A 9,112-nucleotide genomic window follows, 5' to 3' on the forward strand; every position below is an offset into this window, starting at 1 on the left:
GAATTGATAAAATTTGTAGATTAGAAACCAGAGAGTGCTAAGGAGACAGCTCTGACCTTCCCCACCGCCCACTGCTCCTCTCCCCAGCCAGGCTGGGCTCTTGCCCACAGGGTGGGTTTGGTTTTGTCACTCATTGTTTGCAGAACACTTCAGGCAAAAACAAAGACACCGAGCCTCAGAAAAGATTTAAAAATCTCAGCTTGCTTTAAAGAAGAGAAAACAGATTTTCGTGAAACTCTTTGCTCTGCCGTGTTATCCCCATAAGGTAGAAGCATCCTGGGTGAGGCTGCTCCGGCGAGGTCTGGTGGTTTTGCTAAGAACAACAGACCCTGCTTAATTACACAAATAGGCCCTGACCTCTGGCTCCATCCGATCTCCTGTTACATCTGAGAGGTCTGGATCTGGACCAGCACCACGGTGCAGGCTGAGGTCTTCTCATGCAAGGTGAGGATGAGATTTGTCGCTTGAGTGTGAGCCGGCTGTAGGTCACCAGGTATTCTGATAAGATGTATGGCAGGAGTTTTCCTATCTGAAATTACTCATTGACATGAATAAGAGGAAAGCAGAGAAAATTTCCAAGCTCCAATTAATTATTTATTAATAATAATTTTATTTCCCAGAGGAAAAGTTCTCTAGAAGAAAGATAATAGGTAGAAAAGTGTTAGCTAAAGCTCTTAATATCATGCTTGATTCACCTGATTAGGATCTCCTTTACCTAGACAAGGCTGTCTCTGCTTTGCTACAAAAACACAAGTGATGGACATCATTTTGGTGTGCAAGAAGCAAATAAATTTCTATTGTACAACTGGTAGGTCTGACCCAAATCCACCAGTCACCAAAGGCACCAGTAACCATTTTCTGAAGGGAGGTCCATAGCACAACCTTCAGGTACAGTCCAAGCTATGTGTACCAAACCTGTGTCTACTTCAAATTATGGATGGGTACTTTTTTTCCCTGCATGTTGGTTCAAGCAGACATCACAAGGACTTTTGCACAGAAGTAAAATCATTAAGGACTAAAAATGAGAGGAAGGAGAAAATAATTAGGCTGAAAAGCAAAATCTGTCGGCCCCTTTCTACATGATTTCTAGCAGCTACTATTCTCAAAGTCTCTTCTAAAAAGAAAGTGAAACCACCAGTATGGTCCAAAAATCAAGGGCAGTTAGTAAGTGCCTGCAGCTTCAAATTTTGGGGAGATGATGACTTCTTTGGCTCACTCATAAACCCTACAAAGCATGTAGAGTGTCCCAACAATTTTTACCTTCATTAAGAAACCATATGCCTTGCTGCAGCAGTTTTGTTAAACCGCAAACAAAATGTAATGAGTTCAGCATTTTCATATCATTCTAATTTTCTTAGCTGATATTTGAGATAAAAGACAAAGCCTGCCTTGGTTTCAGTTCAGAGGACGTTCTGTACTATGGCTTCACTTTTCTGAAATACTGATCAAAGCAGATCTGTGAAATCTTACTATCCCATTGCTAACTGCACTGTTGACTTTGTGCATACTTCCAAAATCCCTGCTTCCCCTTAGACCTTTTGACCACCTTATTATTAAAAAAAAAAAGAAAGAAAGGATATTTGCATTTAGTGCTGTTCAGTACTTTCTTGCTAGAAACAGTTTTACTAGGGAGCTGAAACATGATTTTCCTCTTCTATAATTAAAAGAATAAACTTTTTTCATGGTACCTCCAAGCTTGCTGTACTCTGAAACACGTGTGATATCATTTTGCCTACTGTGAGGGATGCAGTTCATTAACTTTGGAGGCACCCCTCTCATCAAAGAGAGAAGGAAAACAACTCATGGGTTTTCCCCCCAGATTCTCTGATTATATTAATCCCAGAAGATCTGAACTTCATTTTCTTTCCATCTGGGACAGGAATCCAGCAGGGAGAAGTTCAGGGTACCCAAATGTTTCCATAACTGTCTCAAATAACTTCATGCATTTCAGCTCGTCAGCTGTGTAACCGAGTGTGGGGCTCCCTGTCAGGTCCAACCCATCCCCATCCCCATCCCCATCCCCATCCCATCCCCATCCCCATCCCCATCCCCATCCCCTTCCTCATCCCCATCCCCTTCCTCATCCCCATCCCCTTTCCCATCCCTATCCCTAATGTCCATCCCTTGGCTCTCCTGGGAGATGGGGGCTGAAGAGAGGTGGGACCCTTCACCCATCACCTGATATGACCTGAGTAGAGAGTGGAGATTTTTTACGTCACGTTTTTCCCCAAAGCTTTCTCTCTCTGTAATTTAACTTTTCAATAAAGTCAGAAAGTAGATGCGGTGGTGGTAGGGCGACACTGAGTCAGGCACGGTGAAGAAGTGCCCGTCTGTGAAAGTGGTTTTTGGGCAGGCTTCCCGGCAGGGAAGGGGCCAGCGGGACCAGCTAAACAGCGGGTGGTCCGAGGTGAGGCTAAAAGGATCCTGCTGCTCTTGGGATGCATTTATGCAGTGGGGATTGCAAATCTACGAGAAACTGTAATTTTCAGTTGAGCAAATGTAAACCCTGGGGACAGCCCTGATGGGCGGGGGTGATGATGGAGGAGGCGGCGTGTGTCCCCTGGGAGCTGGGTGACGATGCCGAGCAGCCCCCATGGGATGTGCAGGGCCCGATGCTGTGGACGGGGCATCTGCACAGGAGCCTGTGCGCGCTGGCACCCTCAGCCGGTGCGGGGAGGCCGGGGGGAGCCGACACTGTTGGGTTGTTTCTGTGGTCTCCGAACATCAGCCTTGAAGCCAGGCTTCTCTTCTGAAGGAAAAAATAGTAGTTCTGACATTCCAAGAAATCCCAAAAGGAAAAATACTGAAAATTAAATGGGTTGGGCTCCGTCCAACTCACTTACTCATGGGAGATAAATGATTTCGTATGCTAATGACCATTCCCTCAAATCTCTGACATTTTCTTACAATGTACTTAAGTACAGTTTGTTTTGCTTTCTGTCTCCACAACAATTACAAAGATTTATATTTTATTGCTCCGGTTACGTTTGCCAGGACCACACTTCCTTTCCTTTTTAAAGGCACAGTGATATTGTCTGGTACGGCACATAACGGGGCTTTCTGAATAGCTAAAAGGAAAATAAACAAGGCTGAACTTATCTTCTGGAAGAGGGCAGACACTTTCGCTAGGCACAGCGAAGCCAATAAAGGCTTCTGGCTCTTTTCTCCTCGACAGATCAGTACACACAGAATCAGCAACAGTTCATAAGCAAGACAACTCTGTCACCTTTTGCGATAACTTAAAATTAATTTGCCCCTCTAATGTGATTAAGAACAGCTAAAACCTGCCACCTTTAAAGGCGCATCTGGTGGTAATGGCTATTTTCTTCGGTCTACCGTTTGGCAAAGGGGATGTCTGTGCTTCGCAGAGGTGGGTCTCTCGTCTTGGTGCAAGCTGGGGGAAGAACAAAGCCCCCTGTACCCAGGGCACATTAGCACAAATGATGATTGTTTTCACTGACACCCTTCCCTGCCTCCTCCACCTGGCTCCCAGCCCTCGGAGTGACTCAGGTCTCCACCAGGGAGGAGAACAGCTTCAGCTGACTTTGCCAACCAGGACGCCCGTGCTAATTTAGCATTGCTGGGTTAAGCCTGCAGGGAATGGAGCTGAGGTCACAGTGCTGGAGACTGGAAACCAGATAATCCTGGGCTGCAATGGCACTTTGCCCACGGCTGTCTCGGGAGCCCTTTCCATCGCCCTGTCTCCACCACATCTGAGCAGCTCAGCACCATGTGAGGGGCCAAACTCTGCCATCCCCACTCCCTGCTGCTAATTAGTCCTCCTCTGTGCCCTCCTTAATTTATACCCCTAGTTGTTTTAAAAGCATAATCCCCACGTGGCACAGCAGATTGTGGGGTGGTCGGAGAAACCATGCTCAGCCCCAGCCATGGGCAGTGCCCGTGGGAGTGCCTCAAGACTGTGGCAACACAAACCTGCTGAGGGGTGGCAATGTGTGTGTGAACCGACTTCTCTGCCCGGTTCCAGCCAAAAAAAAAGCTGCTAGTGATGCCCTCACGGCAGGTCAGATCCAGTCTTGTTTTTACAGACAGAGGGAGAATCCACTGACTGTGGCTTTCTTGGGAATCATTTGCAGTCCATGAGTAATGTGGACCACAAGATGAAAAAAAAATAAAAATAAAGAGGAGGCTCATAAAGGAAAGGAAAAAAGAAGACAATATAATCAGTGTTTTCCACTATGTGCTATGAGCATCTTGAACTACTCTGTTACCAAAAGACTCTGTTCGAATAATCTGTACCAGTTTGGAAAAGAAAAGTCATGCAACAAGTGATGTCCAGAAACACCTCTCTTTCACGATCCTTGCTCATTCGCATGGGTTTCATCAGGACAATGATGACAAACAGCAGTGACTGCAGCCTGACACACCTTTCCCCTCCCATTTAACCAGTTGACAGTATGGCATGAGCACTGGCAATAGCTGGGAAACTTTCATTGTTAGCTGCTTCTCTTCTTAACTTCATAATTATCTCCTATCCTAAACATATCCTATTCAGGCAAAGGAATGTGCATTGTATATCATATAGCAAATAACCTTTTCTTTATTATACATTTATTTATTATTTTCTCTTTTGAGTGAAATGATGGACTCAAACACAGAAATTCAGGATTTGATTCCCAGACCCTTCCATAGGCTTCCTGTGTGACCTTGGGAAAGTCTCTTTGTGCTTCCGTTTGTCACTCAATAACTTAGAAAAAGGAAATAATAACACGAAATATTCTTTCGTGGGATGCAAAATGCAGCTTTTTGCCAAAATTCAAATGAGAAAAAATGCTGATCACTTCCATAGCTGATGAAAGAGGAGAGGGATGCCATGAAGAATGTTGTCAAAGCTTTAATAATTTCCAGTGGTACTGAAGATATTTTGGTTTTCCCAGCACATCAGTCTTCTTCTGCCATTTACTCGCAGTTTCCAGCAATTCCTTGTGCAGTGCCCAGTGCAACAGTTTTAATCTAGTGCCAGCTGAAATGTGCAGCCATAATAATGATGTTTTATTTCAAAGCATCTTCCTCTGTTCGTGGCCAGAACGTCTGAGTAGATTCCACTCTGTTTCTGCTAATAATAATAATAAAAAAGGCAGATTTGAGAATTGTCTTCAGCTCATTTGCAGTGCTCATTTGAGCTGGTTTTTGGGGAGAGGATCCCCGTGGTTGGATTTGCTCCATGGGCTGAGCTGTGCTGTGGGCAGACCCCACCAGCCCCATGCACTTGACCTGGGTGGTGCTCTGGGTCCCATAGGGTGATGCTGTGCAGAGCTGGGTGATGTTGCTGCTGCTTCTGCTCCTCATCCTCCCCCTCGGTGGGAGTGTGGCCAGGCCACCAGTGTGGGCAGCGCTGCCGTTTAAAAGAACAATAAAGGCTGAGCTCCTAATCCCAAAGGGAAAATGTAAATGGTAAGATGTTTCCTAAAAATATGGATTATGAAAGTACATCCATTTCTATTGTTTTGGTGAAACATTGTGTTAACTGAACTTAATCAAACACACATTATTTGTCTCTGTGGATGAAATTCTCTGGCCCATGTTACCCAGGTCAAACCAGATGATCTAATGGTCCCTTTGGCCTTAAAATCCTCTGAAACAATGAAACATGGGTTTCATTAATGTAGCTAGACATTTGGAAGAATGAAGTACGAGCTGCACATATCCTAATAATATATCTTTCAGATTCCTATGGCATTTGTCCATCTTTTTGCCAGAGTGCCGTTTGTGGGGCAGAATAGTGCTCTGCTCTCTCTCTCTCTGGGAAAAAATCTCCTCTGGAGCCAGCTGTGCCTATTGCAAGGCAGATGCGTGCACCCTCTTGTAGGCCATTTACCATACAAAAGCAAGTCTCTGGGGGACCACATTCTCCTTTTCTCCCTCTTTCAGTCATGGAGAGCAAAACTCCCACTGCCTATGATATATACTGCATCATGTCAAAAACCACACCAGTCATCTTCTGCTGCAGGGGATTTAATCTCTTCCTTCTCTGCTATGACCTGCTTTGACTTCAAGACGAGATGATTCCTTGAAATAAAATCCCTGTGTCTGCTTGCCTCTAATGAAGCACTGCTGGCTTGTCCCACGTCCATACCCTCCGCAGAACAAGCCCCTGGGTGCTTCTCCTGGTACCTCACCGAAGAAGGGAAGGAGAAAAAAGGTAGCTACAGCTCGGCACACGTGGGGTTAAGCAGAACGACATCCAGCAGCGAATGCCACCAGCGACAGATGGCACCAGGGGACACTGCAGCATCACCTCGGGGCTGCAGGCAGCCACATCCGCATGAATCAGGCTTCTTCATCCAGCTCCATCCTTTCCTGACCTTCTCACCTAATGCCTGTGGACGTGCACAGCCACTGCGGAGAGCCCTCCAGCGTCCCGGAGTCGTGCAATTTGTGTGAAAGACCACGGGAAACCCAAAAAGGCTGCAGAAGGATCTCAGAGCAGAGAGCCATCCCCCTGCCTGGCCTGGGCCAGGCGGTGATTACAGACAATACCTTCCGTATTTCTCAAAGGGAAGTGATATATCCTTCCCAAGTCAAGCCCGTGGCAGCTGTCATGCTTTGTGGCTGCTTGGGGTATGCAATGATGTCATTTCAGAGAAAGAATCAAAGATTGGCTTCAATTTGAGGGGGCTTAGCTGCTTTGGTGTTTTTTAAACTTTGCCTTCTTTTTTTTTTTTTTTTTTTTATGCATTCAGAATTCACGCAGGGATGTTTCCAAACCAAATCCTCCGTCCGCTCTCTCTGGAGCCTTCCCTCCCCGCTGCCTGTCCTCGCTCCCTCTTCCCCTGTTGTCCCGTGCTGGCGCCGAGCGCTGGATCCTTACTGGGAAATGGGCAGGTCACACGGTTTACTGTCAGCCACAGAGACCTCTTTGGCCACTGCGTGATTCACTCTGGAGAGAGCCTCATTTTCTGCACCACCTCCTGAAATGTCAGAGAAAAATAAAACCCACTGTGTGACTGCAATGAGGCATATTCTGGTCCTGTTTATTTTGTAGGCAAACAGCCACTACCAGCAAGCAGCGCAAGCTATAAGTTCCAAAAATCTCCTTTACCAAGGATATTGTATGTGAAGGAGAACTGCCAAATTCTCCAGGCTGGAATGTCTGTTTTCCAGGGAACGGGCTTTTTTGGAACGTCTTGAGCAATCCCGAGGCAGATGGCAACCCAGTGAGCCTGCCCGAAAGCAGCAGAATGACCCCGAGTGCGCGAGACACGAGTGTCACCGTTGCGTCAGGAGAAATCAGATGCAAGACGAGTCCTGAATCTGTGCCCCCTCCCTCATTAATCTTATCCTGACGAAGTACTGTCCCCACGTTGGCCTCGTGCCCGAGCCCGTTTTGGCTTATCACTCAGCCAAGGCAGTCAGTCAACACCAGGAGTTTCCATCTCCGAGGATGGGCTGCAGGAAGCCAAAATCTGTCACTTCTTTCCTCTGCCTCATTAGATCCTGTGTTTCACAGGATGCTGAAATCAAGGCGCCGTGTGCTTGCGGACAGATAAATCAGTTCAGACCACCAAATAATGGAAATTCAAACACAGGCGCCAATCTATGGTTCTTAAGTGTTCACATTCTCCAGTAAAGTTTCATGAGGTATGTGCAGTAATTAAGGCAAAGTTTTAAAAAACTCTGACTAATTTTTTAAAAGGGTGCAAGACTTTTGTCTTGAATGTAGCTGCTGAGACTCAGCTTCATGGTGTTAACATCAGCAAGATCTTCAGATGGGGATGACAGGACAAGGCGGCTGGATTGCTGCGAGAAGAAGGCATTTCCCATCCTACTGAAGAAGGCCAGGGTGTTTTGACCAACACATTTCTGTAATTGAGGGCCCAATGTTTTAAAGGCAGGACCCAATGTTAGCCAGCAAAGCCACCTGAAGCTTTCAAATTAGTTGGCCCGATCTCCAAGAAATTGAACACTTTGGGGTGTGTTTAGTGGACTTAGGTAGGAACTCATGAAACTGGCGAGGTTTATTAAGGTGAACTCACCCTCATAACTGATGAAGCACAGGACCCAAAATTAAATGATTTGATTGTACCAGGTGAAAACAAAGCATATACACCAGAGTCTTATTTCTGGTGGTGACCCATAGGAGGTGTGTAAGAAAATACATAAGAACAGAGCAAATGATATCTCCTTGAATCCTCTCACAGCCTCTGAAAATACTACTTTTAGGTGGTTCTGTGTGTTCAGTCTCCTTCTGTTGGCCTGATCTTGGCAGTAGCTGGGGCTCGCTGCTCCCCTCCCCATGATTTCAGTGACCTTGCTCCATGCCCCCGCTATCGGGAGCAGGGATCTCCGCCTGCGGTCTCTCCCCGTTCTGTGAGCTCATCGGCACATTTGCACTTATGTTACCGGATTACTTAAACACGGTCCTACGTTAATCAGCAGAGTGTCAGTTCTCACACTGGGGAATGACAATTGTAACGGTAATTTTAAAGGTATTTTTCATCTGCAAGAAGCCAAGATCTTTTTAAAGCAGCAACGTCAAGGGAATATTTATTTTAAAAATTTCAGCTGAAAGAGCCAGCCGTTTGTACACTTCATGTTTCCTTTTAACTTCAGATTCATTTTTTGCTCTTTCAGGCAGAGTTTTCTGTGTAAGCAGTTGCTGTGTAACTCCTTTTCCTCTTCCCCGTAAATGCTGGGTACCTTATAGACCAATAAGCCACAATTGGGAATGCATTCAGAGACCATTAGTACAGGAAGCCAGGTCAAATCCAAAAAAACCATGAACCAGTAAGTTTGAAAACACCGTATGAATGGCCTTTTCATAGCGTTGCTTTCAGGTGGAGTTTGTTTTTGGATTAAAGGAGTTTATTCAGGTATTCACAAATATCCAAGCTCTCTGAACTGGCTGGAATGTGGAAACCTCCAAGTCATAATCAATTGCCGTAAAAGGGATTGGCATGTTCTAACCAGGGAATAGAGGGATGAAAGAGTCATAATTAGGTGACACGCCTTCAAAACGGGATGAAAGACCGAAAACATCCTCAAAGGCGCAAGCAAATATGAAAATCTCAAATCACCTCTTTCTTTATTTGCGATCAAGATTTTCCAAAAATGCCTGTTTCAGAAGTTGTATGTGTACCAAAATCCCACATCA

The sequence above is a fragment of the Cygnus olor genome, chromosome 12, assembly GCF_009769625.2.
Source record: "Cygnus olor isolate bCygOlo1 chromosome 12, bCygOlo1.pri.v2, whole genome shotgun sequence".
Classification (NCBI taxonomy): domain Eukaryota; kingdom Metazoa; phylum Chordata; class Aves; order Anseriformes; family Anatidae; genus Cygnus; species Cygnus olor.